Source organism: Scyliorhinus torazame, chromosome 5 (assembly GCF_047496885.1).
Source record: "Scyliorhinus torazame isolate Kashiwa2021f chromosome 5, sScyTor2.1, whole genome shotgun sequence".
Classification (NCBI taxonomy): Eukaryota; Metazoa; Chordata; class Chondrichthyes; order Carcharhiniformes; family Scyliorhinidae; genus Scyliorhinus; species Scyliorhinus torazame.
The window spans coordinates 17606275-17625529 of NC_092711.1; positions in this window are offsets into that span (position 1 = coordinate 17606275).

Genomic DNA, 19255 nt, shown 5'->3' on the forward strand with positions numbered 1-19255 from the left:
GTAAACAGAGCCCGACATTAAATACGGGACAACGAAACAGTGCCCGACAGTGAACAAGGTAAGATTAAACAGAGCCCGACATTAAATACAGCACAATGAAACAGTGCCCTACAGTGAAGAATGTAAAATTAACACAGCCCGACATTAAATACAGTACAATGAAACAGTGACCTACAGTGAACAATGTAAAATTAAACACAGCCCGACATTAAATACGGTACAATGAAACAGTGCCCTACAGTGAACAATGTACAATTAAACACAGCCCAACATTAAATACGGTACAATGAAACAATGCCCTACAGTGAAGAATGTAAAATTAACACAGCCCGACATTAAATACAGTACAATGAAACAGTGACCTACAGTGAACAATGTAAAATTAAACACAGCCCGACATTAAATACGGTACAATGAAACAGTGCCCTACAGTGAACAATGTACAATTAAACACAGCCCAACATTAAATACGGTACAATGAAACAGTGCCCTACAGTGAACAATGTAAAATTAAACACAGCCCGACATTAAATACGGTAAAATGAAACAGTGCCCTACACTGAACAAGGTAAAATAAAACACAGCCCGACATTAAATACGGTACAATGAAATAGTGCCCTACACTGAACAATGTAAAATTAAACACAGCCCGACATTAAATACGGTACAATGAATCAGTGCCCTACCAGCAACAATGTAAAATTAAACAGAGCCCGACATTAAATTCGGTACATGAAACAGTGCCCTACAGTGAACAAGGTAAAATTAAACAGAGCCCGACATTAAATACAGTACAATGAATCAGTGCCCTACACTGAACAATGTAAAATTAAACACAGCCCGACATTAAATACAGTACAATGAAACAGTGCCCTACAGTGAACAAGGTAAAATTAAACAGAGCCCGACATTAAATACAGCACAATGAAACAGTGCCCTACAGTGAACAATGTAAAATTAAACACAGCCCGACATTAAATACAGTACAATGAAACAGTGCCCTACAGTGAACAAGGTAAAATTAAACAGAGCCCGACATTAAATACAGTGCAATGAAACAGTGCCCAACAGTGAACAATGTAAAATTAAACACAGCCCGACATTAAATACAGTACAATTAAACAGTGCCCTACAGTGAACAAGGTAAAATTTAACAGAGCCCGACATTAAATACAGCACAATGAAACAGTGACCTACAAGCTACAATGTAAAATTAAACAGAGCTCGACATTAAATACGGTACAATGAAACAGTGCCCTACAGTGAACAATGTACAATTAAACACAGCCCGACATTAAATACGGGGCAATGAAACAGTGCCCGACAGTGAACAAGGTAAAATTAAACAGAGCCCAGCATTAAATACAGCACAATGAAACAATGCCCTGCAGTGAACAATGTAAAGTTAAACAGAGCCCGACATTAAATACGGTGCAATGAAACAGTGCCCTACACTGAACAAGGTAAAATTAAACAGAGCCCGACATTAAATACGGTACAATGAAACAGTGCCCTACACTGAACAAGGTAAAATTAAACAGAGCCCGACATTAAATACAGTACAATGAAACAGTGACCTACAGTAAACAAGGCAAAATTAAACAGAGCCCGACATTAAATACAGTGCAATGAAACAGTGCCCTACAGTGAACAATGTAAAATTAAACAGAGCCCGACATTAAATACAGTACAATGAAACAGTGCCCTACACTGAACAATGTAACAGTAAACAGAGCCCGACATTAAATACGGGACAACGAAACAGTGCCCGACAGTGAACAAGGTAAGATTAAACAGAGCCCGACATTAAATACAGCACAATGAAACAGTGCCCTACAGTGAAGAATGTAAAATTAACACAGCCCGACATTAAATACAGTACAATGAAACAGTGACCTACAGTGAACAATGTAAAATTAAACACAGCCCGACATTAAATACGGTACAATGAAACAGTGCCCTACAGTGAACAATGTACAATTAAACACAGCCCAACATTAAATACGGTACAATGAAACAATGCCCTACAGTGAAGAATGTAAAATTAACACAGCCCAACATTAAATACGGTACAATGAAACAGTGCCCTACAGTGAACAATGTAAAATTAAACACAGCCCGACATTAAATACGGTAAAATGAAACAGTGCCCTACACTGAACAAGGTAAAATAAAACACAGCCCGACATTAAATACGGTACAATGAAATAGTGCCCTACACAGAACAATGTAAAATTAAACACAGCCCGACATTAAATACGGTACAATGAATCAGTGCCCTACCAGCAACAATGTAAAATTAAACAGAGCCCGACATTAAATTCGGTACATGAAACAGTGCCCTACAGTGAACAAGGTAAAATTAAACAGAGCCCGACATTAAATACAGTACAATGAATCAGTGCCCTACACTGAACAATGTAAAATTAAACACAGCCCGACATTAAATACAGTACAATGAAACAGTGCCCTACAGTGAACAAGGTAAAATTAAACAGAGCCCGACATTAAATACAGCACAATGAAACAGTGCCCTACAGTGAACAATGTACAATTAAACACAGCCCAACATTAAATACGGTACAATGAAACAGTGCCCTACAGTGAACAATGTAAAATTAAACACAGCCCGACATTAAATACGGTACAATGAATCAGTGCCCTACCAGCAACAATGTAAAATTAAACAGAGCCCGACATTAAATTCGGTACAATGAAACAGTGCCCTACAGTGAACAAGGTAAAATTAAACAGAGCCCGACATTAAATACGGTAAAATGAAACAGTGCCCTACACTGAACAAGGTAAAATAAAACACAGCCCGACATTAAATACGGTACAATGAAACAGTGCCCTACACTGAACAATGTAAAATTAAACACAGCCCGACATTAAATACGGTACAATGAATCAGTGCCCTACCAGCAACAATGTAAAATTAAACAGAGCCCGACATTAAATTCGGTACAATGAAACAGTGCCCTACACTGAACAAGGTAAAATTAAACAGAGCCCGACATTAAATACAGTACAATGAATCAGTGCCCTACCAGCAACAATGTAAAATTAAACAGAGCCCGACATTAAATACGGTACAATGAAACAGTGCCCTACAGTGAACAAGGTAAAATTAAACAGAGCCCGACATTAAATACAGCACAATGAAACAGTGCCCTACAGTGAACAATGTAAAATTAAACAGAGCCCGACATTAAATACGGTACAATGAAACAGTGCCCTACAGTGAACAAGGTAAAATTAAACAGAGCCCGACATTAAATACAGCACAATGAAACAGTGACCTACAGTGAACAAGGTAAAATTAAACACAGCCCGACATTAAATACAGTACAATGAAACAGTGCCCTACACTGAACAAGGTAAAATTTAACAGAGCCCGACATTAAATACAGAACAATGAAACAGTGACCTACAGTGAACAAGGTAAAATTAAACACAGCCCGACATTAAATACGGTACAATGAAACAGTGCCCTACGAGCAACAAGGTAAAATTAAACAGAGCCCAACATTAAATACGGTAGAATGAAACAGTGCACTACACTGAACAATGTAAAATTAAACACAGCCCGACATTAAATACGGTGCAATGAAACAGTGACCTACAGTGAACAAGGTAAAATTAAACACAGCCCGACATTAAATACAGTACAATGAAACAGTGCCCTACAAGCAACAAGGTAAAATTAAACAGAGGCCGACATTAAATACAGTACAATGAAACAGTGCCCTACAGTGAACAATGTAAAATTAAACATAGCCCGACATTAAATACGGTACAAGAAACAGTGCCCTACAGTGAACAATGTAAAATTAAACAGAGCACGACATTAAATATTTACAGTGGTCCCTGGGTAGAATATCATCATTTACACTGGCTCCTGCGATATTAATTATTATTTACTGCGGTACTTGGATAGTATATCAATATTTACAGTGCACCACGGGTAGAATATCATTATTTTCCGTGGTCCCTGGGTATTATATTATTGTTCAAAGTGGTCCCTGTGTAGAATATCATTATTTACTTTGGTCCCTGGGTAGAATATCATTATTTACAGTGTTCCCTGGGTAGTATATCATTATTTACAGTGATCCCTGGGTATTATATCATTGTTTAAAGTGGTCCCTGTGTAGAATATCATTATTTACAGTGGTCCCTGGGTAGTGTATCATTATTTACAGTGGTCACTGGGTAGAATATCATTATTTACAGTGGTGCCTGGGTAATATATCATTCGTTACATTGTTCCCTGGGTAATGTCTCAATATTTACAGCGCCCTGGTTATTTATAAATATTAACAGAGGTCCCGGCGTACAATGTCATTATTTACAGTGGTCCCTGAGTAGAATATCATTATTTACAGTGGTTCCCTGGGTAATATATCATTATTTACATTGGTCCCTGGGTAATGTCTCAATATTTACAGTGGTCCCTGGGTAGAATATCATCATTTACAGTGGCTCCTGGGATATTAATTATTATTTACTGTGGTACTTGGATTGTATATCAATATTTACAGTGGACCACGGGTAGAATATCATTATTTACAATGTACCGTAGGTAGTACATCATTATTTTCCGTGGTCCCTGGATAGTATATCAATATTTACAGTGGTCCCTGGATAGTATATCAATATTTACAGTGGTCCCTGGGTAGTGTATCATTATTTACCCTGGTCACTGGGTATTATATCATTGATGTGGAGATGCCGGCGTTGGACTGGGGTGAGCACAGTACGAAGTCTTACAACACCAGGTTAAAGTCCAACATGTTTGTTTCGATGTCACTAGCTTTCGGAGCGCTGCTCCTTCCTCAGGTGAATGAAGAGGTCTCATTCCCGGTCTCATTCCCTCTCATTCCGGAGGACCCCTCCGGAAGGCAGCTGCCTTAGACTCGACATGTATGCTCAAGCCGTCAGGAGTCGCGTCAATGCCAGATTCATCAGTCGCATTCACAAGACAGCCCCGAACGTCACCCAAGCACAACGCAATGCCATCCGCGCTCTCAAGACCAACCGCAGCATCGTCATCAAACCAGCAGACAAAGGGGGGGGGCACTGTCGTACTGAACAGAACGGACTACTGCAAAGAAGTATACCGACAACTGAACAACTAAGAACACTACAGACAGTTACCCGCAGATCCGACCAAGGAACACATCCGCCAACTTAACAGACTGATCAAGACCTTGGATCCAGATCTTCAGAGCACCCTACGTGCTCTCATCCCACGTACTCCCCGCATTGGAGATCTCTACTGCCTCCCGAAAATACATAAGGCCAACACACCAGGCCGCCCTATCGTTTCAGGCAATGGGACCCTGTGTGAGAACCTCTCTTGCTACATCGAGGGCATCTTGAAACCCATCGTACAAGGTACACCCAGCTTCTGTCGCGACACGACGGACTTCCTACAGAAACTCAGCACCCATGGACCAGTTGAACCAGGAGCTTTCCTCGTCACAATGGACGTCTCGGCACTCTACACCAGCATCCCCCATGACGACGGCATTGCTGCAACAGCCTCAGTACTCAACACCGACAACTGCCAATCTCCAGACGCAATTCTGCAACTCATCCGCTTCATTCTTTATCACAACGTCTTCACCTTCGACAACAAGTTCTTCATTCAGACGCACGGAACAGCCATGGGGACCAAATTCGCACCCCAATACGCCAACATCTTCATGCACAAGTTTGAACAGGACCTACTCACCGCACAGGATCTTCAACCGATGTTATACACCAGATACATCGATGACATTTTTTTCCTTTGGACCCACGGCGAAGGATCACTGAAACGACTCCACAATGACATTAATAAGTTCCATCCAACCATCAGACTCACCATGGACTACTCTCCAAAATCAGTTGCATCCTTGGACACACTCGTCTCCATCAAGGACGGTCACCTCAGCACTTCGCTTTACCGCAAACCCACGGATAACCTCATGATGCTCCACTTCTCCAGCTTCCACCCTAAACACATTAAAGAAGCCACCCCCTATGGACAAGCGCTCCGTATACACAGGATCTGCTCAGACGAGGAGGAGCGTAACAGACATCTACAGACGTTGAAATATGCCCTCGTACGAATGGGATATGGCACTCGACTCATCGATCGACAGTTCCAACGCACCACAGCGAAAAACCGGACCGACCTCCTCAGAAGACAAACATGGGACACAACCGACAGAATACCCTTCGTCGTCCAGTCCTTCCCCGGAGCAGAGAAACTACGTCATCTTCTTCACAGCCTTCAACACGTCATTGATGACGATGAACATCTTGCCAAGGTCATCCCAACACCCCCACTACTTGCCTTCAAACAACCGCGCAACCTCAAACAAACCATTGTTTGCAGCAAACTACCCAGTCTTCAGAACAGTGACCACGACACCACACAACCCTGTCATGGTAATCTCTGCAATACGTGCCAGATCATCGACATGGATACCACTATTACACGTGAGAACACCACCACCAGGTACGCGGTACATACTCGTGCGACTCGGCCAACGTTGTCTACCTCATACGCTGCAGGAAAGGATGTCCCGAAGCGTGGTACATTGGCGAGACCATGCAGACGCTGCGACAATGAATGAACGGACATCGCGCAACAATCACCAGGCAGGAATGTTCCCTTCCAGTCGGGGAACACTTCAGCAGTCAAGGGCATTCAGCCTCTGATCTCCGGGTACGCGTTCTCCAAGGCGGCCTTCAGGACCCGCGACAACGCAGAATCGCCGAGCAGAAGCTTATAGCCAAGTTCCGCACACATGAGTGCGGCCTCAACCGGGACCTGGTATTCGTGTTGCATTACAGTCATCCCCTACCGTCTGGCCTGCAAAATCCTACCAACTGTCCTGGCTTGGTACAATTTACACCTCTTTAACCTGGGGTTACCCCATCTCTGGATCTGTAAAGATTTAATCACCTGCTAATGCTCGCATTCCGAGCATTGTTTGGCATCTTTGAATTTGTCTATATATGTGTTTCTGGAACAGACCTCTTTCTTTCACCTGAGGAAGGAGCAGCGCTCCGAAAGCTCGTGACATCGAAACAAACCTGTTGGACTTTAACCTGTTGTTGTAAGACTTCAAACTATTATATCATTGTTTAAAGTGGTCCCTGTGTAGAATATCATTATTTACAGTGGTCCCTTGGTAGAATATCATTATTTACAGTGGTCCCTGGGTAGAATATCACTATTTACAGTGGTCCCTGGGTCATATATCATTCTTTACATTGGTCCCTGGGTAATGTCTCAATATTTACAGTGGTCCCTGGGTAGAATATCATTATTTACACTGGCTCCTGTGATATTAATTATTATTTACTGTGGTTATTGGAGAGCATATCAACATTTACAGTGGACCAGGGGTAGAATATCATTATTTACAATGTACCCTGGGTAGTACATCATTATTTACAGTGGTTCCTGGGTAGAATATCATTCTTTACAGCGGATAGCGATGAGGACTGTCTGAGGATACAGCAGGATTTAGATTGTCTGGAGACTTGGGTGGAGAGATGGCAGATGGAGTTTAATCCGGACAAATGTGAGGTAATGCATTTTGGAAGGGCTAATGCAGGTAGGGAATATACAGTGAATGGTAGAACCCTCAAGAGTATTGAAAGTCAAAGAGATCTAGGAGTACAGGTCCACAGGTCATTTAAAGGGGCAACACAGGTGGAGAAGGTAGTCAAGAAGGCATACGGCATGCTTGCCTTCATTGGCCGGGGCATTGAGTATAAGAATTGGCAAGTCATGTTGCAGCTGTATAGAACCTTAGTTAGGCCACACTTGGAGTATAGTGTTCAATTCTGGTCGCCACACTACCAGAAGGATGTGGAGGCTTTAGAGAGGGTGCAGAAGAGATTTACCAGAATGTTGCCTGGTATGGAGGGCATAAGCTATGAGGAGCGATTGAATAAACTCGGTTTGTTCTCACTGGAACGAAGGAGGTTGAGGGGCGACCTGATAGAGGTATACAAAATTATGAGGGGCATAGACAGAGTGGATAGTCAGAGGCTTTTCCCCAGGGTAGAGGGGTCAATTACTAGGGGGCATAGGTTTAAGGTGAGAGGGGCAAAGTTTAGAGTAAATATACGAGGCAAGTTTTTTACGCAGAGGGTAGTGGGTGCCTGGAACTCACTACCGGAGGAGGTAGTGGAAGCAGGGACGATAGGGACATTTAAGGGGCATCTTGACAAATATATGAATAGGATGGGAATAGAAGGATACGGACCCAGGAAGTGGAGAAGATTGTAGTTTAGTCGGGCAGTATGGTCGGCTTGGAGGGCCGAAGGGCCTGTTCCTGTGCTGTACATTTCTTTGTTCTTTGTTCTTTGGTCCCTGGGTCGATATCATTATCTGCACTGGTCCCTGAGCAGTTTGTTATAACTTACAGTGGTCCTTGGGTAGTATATGAATATTTACAGTGGTCCCTGGGGTGTATATGATTATTTACAGTGGTCACTGGGTAGTATACCATTATCTACAGTAGTCCCAGGATAGTAAATCACTATTTACTGTGGTACTTGGATAGTATATCAATATTTAGTGGACCCTGGGTCGAATATCATTATTTACACTGGCTCCTGGGATATTAATTCTTATTTACTGTGGTACTTGGATAGTATATCAATATTTACAGTGGACCCTGGGTAGAATATCAGTATCTACAATGGTCCCTGGGTAGTACATCATTATTTACAGTGGTTCCTGGATAGTATATCAGTATCTACAATGGTCCCTCGGTAGCATATCATTATTTACAGTTGTCCCAGGGTAGTACATCATTATTTACCGTGATCCCTGGGTAGTACATCATTATTTACCGTGATCCCTGGGTAGTACATCATTACTTACCGTGATCCCTGGGTAGTACATCATTATTTACAGTGATCCCTGGGTAGTACATCATTATTTACAGTGATCCCTGGGGAGTAAATCGTTATGAACAGTTGTCCCTTTGTATTATATCCTTATTTACACTGGTCGATGTAGTATACTATTATTTACATAGGCTGTGGGTAGTTATCATCATTTACAGTGGTCACTGGATAGTATTTCATTATTTACAGTGGCGCCAGGGCAGTATATCATTAATTTCAGTGGACCGTGGGCAGTATATCTTTATTTACAGTGTTCCCTGGGGAGTATCTCATTACTTACAGTGGACCCTGGGTATCATATCCAATATACAGTCGTCCCTGCGTTGTATATCATTATTTACAGAGGGCCCCTGGTAGTATTTCACTATTTACAGTGGTCCCTGAGCAGTATATCATTATTTACAGTTGTCCCTGGGTGTTATATCATTATTTACAGTTGTCCCTGGGTAGGATATCATTATTTACAGTGGTCCCTGGGTAGTATATTATTTTCTACAGTGGTCCCTGCGTAATATATCGTTATTTACAGTGGTCCCAGGGTTGTATATCATGATTTACAGTGGTCCCTGGGCAATATATCATTAAGCACAGTGGTCCCTGGGCAGTATACCATTACTTACAGTGGTCCCTGGGTAGTATATCATTATTTACAGTGGTCCCAGGGCAATATATCATTAATCACAGAGGGCTCTGGGTAGTATATCATCATTGACCGCGGTTCCTGGGAAGTATATCATTATTTACACTGGTCCCTGGGTAGTATGTCATTATTTACACAGGTCACTGGGTAGTATATCATCCTTTACAGTGTTCCCAGTGTAGTGTAGTATTATCTACAGTGGTCCCAGAGTGATACATCATGATTTACAGTGGTCCCTGGATATTATGTCATCATTTATAGTGTGCCCTGTGTCGTACCTCTTAATTTACAGTGGATTCTGGATAGTATATCATTATTGACAGTAGTCCGTGGGCGGGATATCATTATTTACAGTGGTCTCTGGGAAATATATCATTATTTACAGTGGTACCTGGACATTATGTCATCATTTATAGTGTGCCCTGTGTAGTACCTCTTAATCTACAGTGGATTCTGCATAGTATATCATTATTGACAGTAGTCCTGGGTCGTATATCATTATTTACAGTGGTCTCTGGGAAATATATCATTATTTACAGTGGTCCCTGGATAGTATATCATTATTTACAGTGGTCCAAGGGTAGTATATCATTATTTACAGTGGTCCTGTGTAGTATGTCATTATTTACCGTGGTCACTGGGTAGTATCCCATTATTTACAATGGTTCCAGGGTAGTATATGATTATTTACAGTGGTCTCTGGGTAGTATGTCATTTTTTACCGTGGTCACTGGGTAGTATCCCATTATTTACAAAGGTTCCAGGGTGGCATACCATTATTGACAGTGGTCCCTGGGTAGTATGTCATTGTTTACATTGGCCTTGGGTCGGTATAATCATTTACAGTGATCACTGGATAGTATTTCATTAGTGACAGTGGTCCCTCGGCAGTATATCATTATTTACAGTGGTCTCTTGACAGTGGATGATTATTTACAGTGGTCCCTCTGTAGAATATCATTATTTACAGTGGTCCCTGGGTAGAATGTCATTATTTACAGTGGTCCCTGGGTATTATCTCATTATTTACTGTGGTCCCTGGGTAGTATCCCATTATTTACTGTGGTGCCTGAGTAGAATATCATTATTTACAGTGGTCCCTGGGTCGAATATCATTATCTACACTGGTCCCTGGGCCGTTTGTTATTACTTACAGTGGTCCTTGGGTAGTACATGAATAATTACAGTGGTCCCTCGGGTGTATATCATTATTTACATTGAACCGTGGAAAGTATATCATTATTTACGGTGGTCCCTGGGCAGTATACCATTATATGCAGTAGTCCCTGGGCAGTATATCATTATTTACAGTGGTCCCTGTGTAGTATATCATTTTTGCAATGGACCCTGGGCAGTATATCTTTATTTACAGTGGTCCCTGGGGAGTATATCATTATTTACAGTGGTCCCTGGGCAGTATATCATTATTTACAGTGGGCCATGGGCAGTATATCATTATTTACAGTGGGCCCTAGGTTGTATACCATTATTTACAGTGGGCCCCTGGTAGTGATTCGTTATTTACAGGGATCCCTGTGCAGTACATCATTATTTGCAGTGGTCCCTGAGCAGTATATCACAATTTACAGTTGTCCCTGGGTAGCATATCATTATTTACAGTGGTCCCTGGGTAGTATATCATTATTTACAGTGGTCCCTGGGGTGTATATCATTCTTTACAGTGGTCCCTGGGTAGTATATCATCATTTACAGTGGACCCTGGGCAGTAAGTCTTTATTTACAGTGGTCCCTGGGCAGTATATCTTTATTTACAGTGGTCCCTGAGTAGTATAACATTATTTATTGTAGTCCCTGGTGAGTATATAATTATTTACAGAGGTCCCTGGGCAGTCTGTCGTTATTTACAGTGGTCCCTGTGTAGAATATCATTATTTGCAGTGGTCCCTAGGTAGTATATCATTATTTACAGTGGTCGCTGGGTAGAATATCATTGTTTACAGTGGCCCCTGGGCAGTATATCATTATTTACAGTGGTTCCTTGGTAGAATATCATTAGTTACAGCGTTCCATGGGCACTTCACCATTATTAATAGTTGTCCATCGGTAGTATATTATTTTCTGCAGTGGTCCCTGGGTAGTAAATCATTATTTACTGTAGTCCCTGGTAGAATCTCAGCATTTACAGTGGTCCCCGGTCTGAATGTCATTATTTACAGTTGTGCCTGTGTAGTACATTATTATTTGCATTTGACCCTGGGTAGAATATCATTATTTACAGTGGTCCCTGGGCAGTATTTCATTATTTTCAGTGGTCCCTGTGCAGTATATCATTATTTACACTGGTCCCGGTGTAGAATATCATTATTTACAGTTGTCCCTGAGTAAAATATCATTATTTAAATTGGCCCCTGTGCTGTATATCATTATTTTCAGTGTTCCCTGCATAGTTTAACATTATTTACAGTGGTTTCTGGGCAACGTATCATTATTTATAGTGGTCCCAGGGTAGTATATAATTATTTACAGTGGTCACTGGGTAGTAAATAATTAGTTACAGTGGTCCCTGTGTAGTATGTCTTTATTTACAATGGTCCCTGGGAGTGTACCTCTATTTACAGTGGTTCCTGGTAGTATATCATTCTTTGCAGTGGTCACTTGGTAGTAAATACTTATTTAAAGTGGTCCCTGGGTAGTAGATCATTATTTACAGTGGTCCCTGGGTAGTATATCATTATTTACAGTGGTCCCTGTGTAGTATGTCTTTATTTACAGTAGTCACTGATAGTATATCATTATTTACAGTGGTCCCTGGGTAATATATCATTATTTGGAGTTGTCTCTGATTAGAATATCATTATTTACAGTGGTCACTGGCTCGTATATCATTATTTACAGCGGTCCCTGGGCAGTATATAATTTTTACATGGGTACCTAGGCTGTATGTCATAATTTACAGTGATCCCTGATCAGGATATCATTGTTTACAGTGGTCCCTGGGTAATATATCATTATTTACAGTTGTCTCTGGTTAGAATATCATTATTTACAGTGATGTGGAGATGCCGGCGTTGGACTGGGGTGGGCACAGTACGAAGTCTTACAACACCAGGTTAAAGTCCAACAGGTTTGTTTCGATGTCACTAGCTTTCGGGGCGCTGCTCCTTCCCCAGGTGAATGCAGAGGTCTGTTCCAGAAACACATATATAGACAAATGCAAAGATGCCAAACAATGCTAGGAATGCGAGCATTAGCAGGTGATTAAATCTTTACAGATCCAGAGATGGGGTAACTCCAGGTTAAAGAGGTGTGAATTGTATCAAGCCAGGACAGTTGGTAGGATTTTGCAGGCCAGATGGTGGGGGATGAATGTAATGCGACATGAATCCCAGGTCCCGGTTGAGGCCGCACTCATGTGTGCAGAACTTCTTGACAGCCTTCAACACGTCATTGATGACGATGAACATCTTGCCAAGGTCATCCCCACACCCCCACTACTTGCCTTCAAACAACCGCACAACCTCAAACGAACCATTGTTTGCAGCAAACTACCCAGTCTTCAGAACAGTGACCACGACACCACACAACCCTGTCATGGCAATCTCTGCAAGACGTGCCAGATCATTGACATGGATACCACTATTACACGTGAGAACACCACCCACCAGGTACGCAGTACATACTCGTGCGACTCGGCCCACGTTGTCTACCTCATACGCTGCAGGAAAGGATGTCCCGAAGCGTGGTACATTGGCGAGACCATGCAGACGCTGCGACAACGAATGAACGGACATCGCGCAACAATCAACAGGCAGGAATGTTCCCTTCCAGTCGGGGAACACTTCAGCAGTCAAGGGCATTCAGCCTCTGATCTCCGGGTAAGCGTTCTCCAAGGTGGCCTTCAGGACCCGCGACAACGCAGAATCGCCGAGCAGAAACTTATAGCCAAGTTCCGCACACATGAGTGCGGCCTCAACCGGGACCTGGGATTCATGTCGCATTACATTCACCCCCCACCATCTGGCCTGCGAAATCCTACCAACTGTCCTGGCTTGGTACAATTCACACCTCTTTAACCTGGGGTTACCCCATCTCTGGATCTGTAAGGATTTAATCACCTGCTAATGCTCGCATTCCTAGCATTGTTTGGCATCTTTGAATTTGTCTATATATGTGTTTCTGGAACAGACCTCTTCATTCACCTGAGGAAGGAGCAGCGCTCCGAAAGCTAGTGACATCGAAACAAACCTGTTGGACTTTAACCTGGTGTTGTAAGACTTCATATTATTTACAGTGGTCACTGTGTAGTATATCATTATTTACAATAGTCCCTGGGTAGTATGACTTTATTTACAGTGGTCCCTCGGCAGTATAGCTTTATTTACAGTGATCCCTGGAAGTATATCATTATTTACTGTGGTCTCTGATTAGAATATCATTATTTACAGTGGGCACTGTGCAGTATGTCTTATTTAAAGTGGTTCCCGGGTTGTTTATCATTATTTACAAAGCTCTCTGGGTGGTATATCTTTATTTACAGTGGTTCCTGGGTGGTTTATCTTTATTTACAGTGGTCCCTGGGTGGTTTATCTTTATTTACAGTGGTCCCTGGGTGGTTTATCTTTATTTACAGTGGTCCCCGGGTGGTTTATCTTTATTTACAGTGGTCCCCGGGTGGTTTATCTTTATTTACAGTGGTCCCTGGGTGGTTTATCTTTATTTACAGTGGTCCCTGGGTGGTTTATCTTTATTTACAGTGGTCCCTGGGTGGTATATCTTTATTTACAGTGGTCCCCGGGTGGTTTATCTTTATTTACAGTGGTCTCTGGGTGGTTTATCTTTATTTACAGCGGTCCCCGGGTGGTTTATCTTTATTTACAGTGGTCCCTGTGTGGTTTATCTTTGTTTACAGTGGTTCCTGGGTGGTTTATCTTTATTTACAGTGGTTCCTGGGTGGTTTATCTTTATTTACAGTGGTTTATCTTTATTTACAGTGGTTTCTGGGTGGTTTATCTTTATTTACAGTGGTCTCTGGGTAGTTTATCTTTATTTACAGTGGTCCCTGGGTGGTTTATCTTTATTTACAGTGGTCCCTGGGTGGTTTATCTTTATTTACAGTGGTCCCTGGGTGGTTTATCTTTATTTACAGTGGTCCCGGGTTGTTTATCTTTATTTACAGTGGTCCCTGGGTGGGTTATCTTTATTTACAGTGGTCCCGGGTTGTTTATCTTTATTTACAGTGGTCTCTGTGTGGTTTCTCTTTATTTACAGTGGTCCCCGGGTGGTTTATCTTTATTTACAGTGGTCCCTGGGTGGTTCATCTTTATTTACAGTGGTCTCTGGGTGGTTTATCTTTATTTACAGTGGTCCCCGGGTGGTTTATCTTTATTTACAGTGGTCCCCGGGTGGTTTATCTTTATTTACAGTGGTTGCTGGGTGGTTTATCTTTATTTACAGTGGTCCCTGGGTGGTTTATCTTTATTTACAGTGGTCCCTGGGTGGTGTATCTTTATTTACAGTGGTCTCTGGGTGGATTATCTTTATTTACAGTGGTCTCTGGGTAGTTTATCTTTATTTACAGTGGTCCCTGGGTGGTTTATCTTTATTTACAGTGGTCCCTGGGTGGTTTATCTTTATTTACAGTGGTCTCTGGGTGGATTATCTTTATTTACAGTGGTCCCTGGGTGGTTTATCTTTATTTATAGTGGTTCCTGGGTGGTTTATCTTGATTTACAGTGGTCCCCGGGTGGTTTATCTTTATTTACAGTGGTCCCTGGGTGGTTTGTCTTTATTTACAGTGGTCTCTGGGTGGATTATCTTTATTTACAGTGGTCCCTGGGTGGTTTATCTTTATTTACAGTGGTTCCCGGGTGGTTTATCTTTATTTACAGTGGTCCCTGGGTGGTTTATCTTCATTTACAGTGGTCTCTGGGTGGTTTATCTTTATTTACAGTGGTCCCTGGGTGGTTTATCTTTATTTACAGTGGTTCCCGGGTGGTTTATCTTTATTTACAGTGGTCCCCGGGTGGTTTATCTTTATTTACAGTGGTTCCTGGGTGGTTTATCTTTATTTACAGTGGTCCCTGGGTGGTTTCTCTTTATTTACAGTGGTCTATGTGTGGTTTATCTTCATTTACAGTGGTCTCTGGGTGGTTTATCTTTATTTACAGTGGTCCCTGGGTGGTTTATCTTTATTTACAGTGGTTCCCGGGTTGTTTATCTTTATTTACAGTGGTCCCCGGGTGGTTTATCTTTATTTACAGTGGTTCCTGGGTGGTTTATCTTTATTTACAGTGGTCCCTGGGTGGTTTCTCTTTATTTACAGTGGTCCCTGGGTGGTTTATCTTTATTTACCGTGGTCCCTGGGTGGTATATCTTTATTTACAGTGGTCCCTGGGAGGTTTATCTTTATTTACAGTGGTCCCTGGGTGGTTTATCTTTATTTACAGTGGTCCCTGGGTGGTTTATCTTTATTTACAGTGGTCCCTGGGTGGTTTATCTTTATTTACAGTGGTCCCTGGGTGGTTTATCTTTATTTACAGTGGTTCCCGGGTGGTCTATCTTTATTTACAGTGGTCCCTGGGTGGTTTATCTTTATTTACAGTGGTCCCTGGGTGGTTTATCTTTATTTACAGTGGTCCCTGGGAGGTATATCTTTATTTACAGTGGTCCTTGGGTGGTTTATCTTTATTTACAGTGGTCTCTGGGTGGTTTATCTTTATTTACAGTGGTCCCTGGGTGGTTTATCTGTTTACAGTGGTCCCCATGTGGTTTATCTTTATTTACAGTGGTTCCTGGGTGGTTTATCTTTATTTACAGTGGTCCCTGGGTAGTTTATCTTTATTTACAGTGGTCCCCGGGTGGTTTATCTTTATTTGCAGTGGTCCCTGGGTGGTTTATCTTTATTTACAGTGGTCCCTGGGTGGTGTATCTTATTTGCAGTGGTCCCTGGGTGGTGTATCTTTATTTGCAGTTGTCCCTGGGTGGTTTATCTTTATTTACAGTGGCCCCCGTGTGGTTTATCTTTATTTACAGTGGTCTCTGGGTGGTTTATCTTTATTTACAGTGGTCCCTGGGAAGTATATCATTATACTGTATCATTTAGTGGGCAGCACGGTATATTATTATATCATTTAGCACCACTATATCATTTAGTGGGCAGCACGGTAGCATAGTGGATAGCACAATTGTTTCACAGCTCCAGGGTCCCAGGTTCGATTCCCGGCTTGGGTCACTGTCTGTGCGGAGTCTGCACATCCTCCCCGTGTGTGCGTGGGTTTCCTCCGGGTGCTCCGGTTTCCTCCCACAGTCCAAGGATGCGCAGTTTAGGTGAATTGGCCATCATAAATTGCCTTAGTGTCCAAAATTGCCCTTAATGTTGGGTGGGGTTACTCGCTTATGGGGATAGAGTGGAGATGTGGACTTGGATAGGGTGCTCTTTCCAAGAGCCGGTCAGACTCGATGGGCCGAATGGCCTCCTTCTGCACTGTAAATTCTATGATCTATGATTTACTGTGGTCCCTGGGTAGAGTATCATGATTTCCAGTGTTCACTCGGTGGTATATCATTATTTACAGTCGTCCCCCGGCAGTATATCTTTATTTACAGTGGTACCTCGGTACTATGTCATTATCTACAGTGGTCCCTGCGTAGAATGTCATTATCTACAGTTGTCCCTGGATAGCATATCTTAATTTGCCGTGGTCCATGCGTAGTATATAATTATTTACAGTGCTCCATGGGTAGAATATCATTATTTACTGTGGTCCCTGGGTAGTATATCATTATTTACAGTCGTCCCTGGGCAGTATATCTTTATCTACAGCGGTCACTGGGTAGTAAATCAGTATTTACAGTGACCCCTGTGGTGTACATCATTATTTACAGTTGTCGCTGGGTAGTATATCATTAGTTACAGTGGCCCCTGGGTAGAATATCAGTATTTACAGTGACCCCTGTGTAGTACATCATTATTTACAGTGACCCCTGTGTAGTACCTCATTATTTACAGTAGCCCCTGGGTAGAATATCATTATTTACAGTTGTCCCTCAGTATTATATCACTATTTACAGTTGTCCTTGTGTAGAATATCTTTATTTACAGTGGTCCCTGGTAGTATATCATTCTTTACAGTGGTCCCTGGGTAGTACATCATTTACTGTGGTCCCTGGGTAGTATATCATTATTTACAATGATCACTGGATAGTATATCGTTATATGCAGTGGTCCCTGGGTAGTATATCATTATTTACAGTGGTCCTTGTATAGAAAGTCTTTAATTACAGTGGTTCCAGGGCGTGATACCTTTATTTACAGTGGCCACTGGGTTGTATATCATTATTTACAGTGGCCACTGTGTAGTATATCATTATTTACAATAGTCCATGGGTGGTATAATTTTATTTACAGTGGTCCCTGGGTGGTATTTCTTTATTTACAGTGGTCACTGGCTGCTATATCATTATTGACAGTGGTCCCTGTGCAGTATATCTTATTTACAGTGGTTCCTGGGTAGGTTATTATTATTTACAATGGTCCCTGGGTGGTATACCTTTATTTACAGTGGTCCCTGGGTGGTATTTCTTTATTTACAGTGGTCCCTGGGTTATTTATAAATATTAACAGAGGCCCCGGCATACAATATCATTATTTACAGTGGTCCCTGGGTAGAATACCATTATTTACTGTGGTCCCTGTGTAGAATATCATTATTTACAGTGGTCACTGGGTGGAATATCAATATTTACAGTAGTCCCTGGGTAGTCTATCATTATTTACAGTGGCTCTGTGCAGTATATCATTATTTACAGTGGTCACTGGGTAGTATATCATTATTTACAGTGAACCCTGGGTAGTATATCACTATTTGCAGTGGTCCCTGGGCAGTATATCTGTATTTACAGATGATGTGGAGATGCCGGCGTTGAACTGGGGTGAGCGCAGTAATAAGTCTTACAACACCAGATTAAAGTCCAACAGGTTTGTTTCGATGTCACGAGCTTTCGGAGCGCTGCTCTTTCCTCAGGTGAAAGAAGAGGTATGCTCCAGAAACACATATATAGACAGATTCAAAGCTGCCAGCCAATGCTTGGAATGCGAGCATTAGCAGGTGATTAAATCTTTACAGATCCAGAGATGGGGTAACCCCAGGTTAAAGAGGTGTGAATTGTACCAAGCCAGGACAGTTGGTAGGACTTTGCAGGCCAGATAGTGGGGGATGAATGTAATGCAACATGAATCCCAGGTCCCGGTTGAGGCCGCACTCATGTGTGTGGAACTTGGCTATAAGTTTCTGCTCGGTGATCCTGCGTTGTCGCGGGTCCTGAAGGCCGCCTTGGAGAACGCTTACCCGGAGATCAGAGGCTGAATGCCCTTGACTGCTGAAGTGTTCCCCGACTGGAAGGGAACATTCCGGCCTGGTGATTGTTGCGCGATGTCCGTTCATTCGTTGTCGCAGCGTCTGCATGGTCTCGCCAATGTACCACACTCCCCCAGCAGCCGCGGCCCCGCTCCCCCTCCCCCAGCAGCCGCGGCCCCCCTCACCCTCACCCCCTCACCCCCTCCCCAAGCAGGCGCAGTCACCCTCCCCCTCCCCCAGCAGCCGCGCCCCCCTTCACCCCCTCACCCCCTCCCCCAGCAGCCCCGCTCCCCCTCCCCCAGCAGCCGCAGCCCCCCTCACCCTCACCCCCTCACCCCCTCCCCTAGCAGCCGCGGTCACCCTCCCCCTCCCC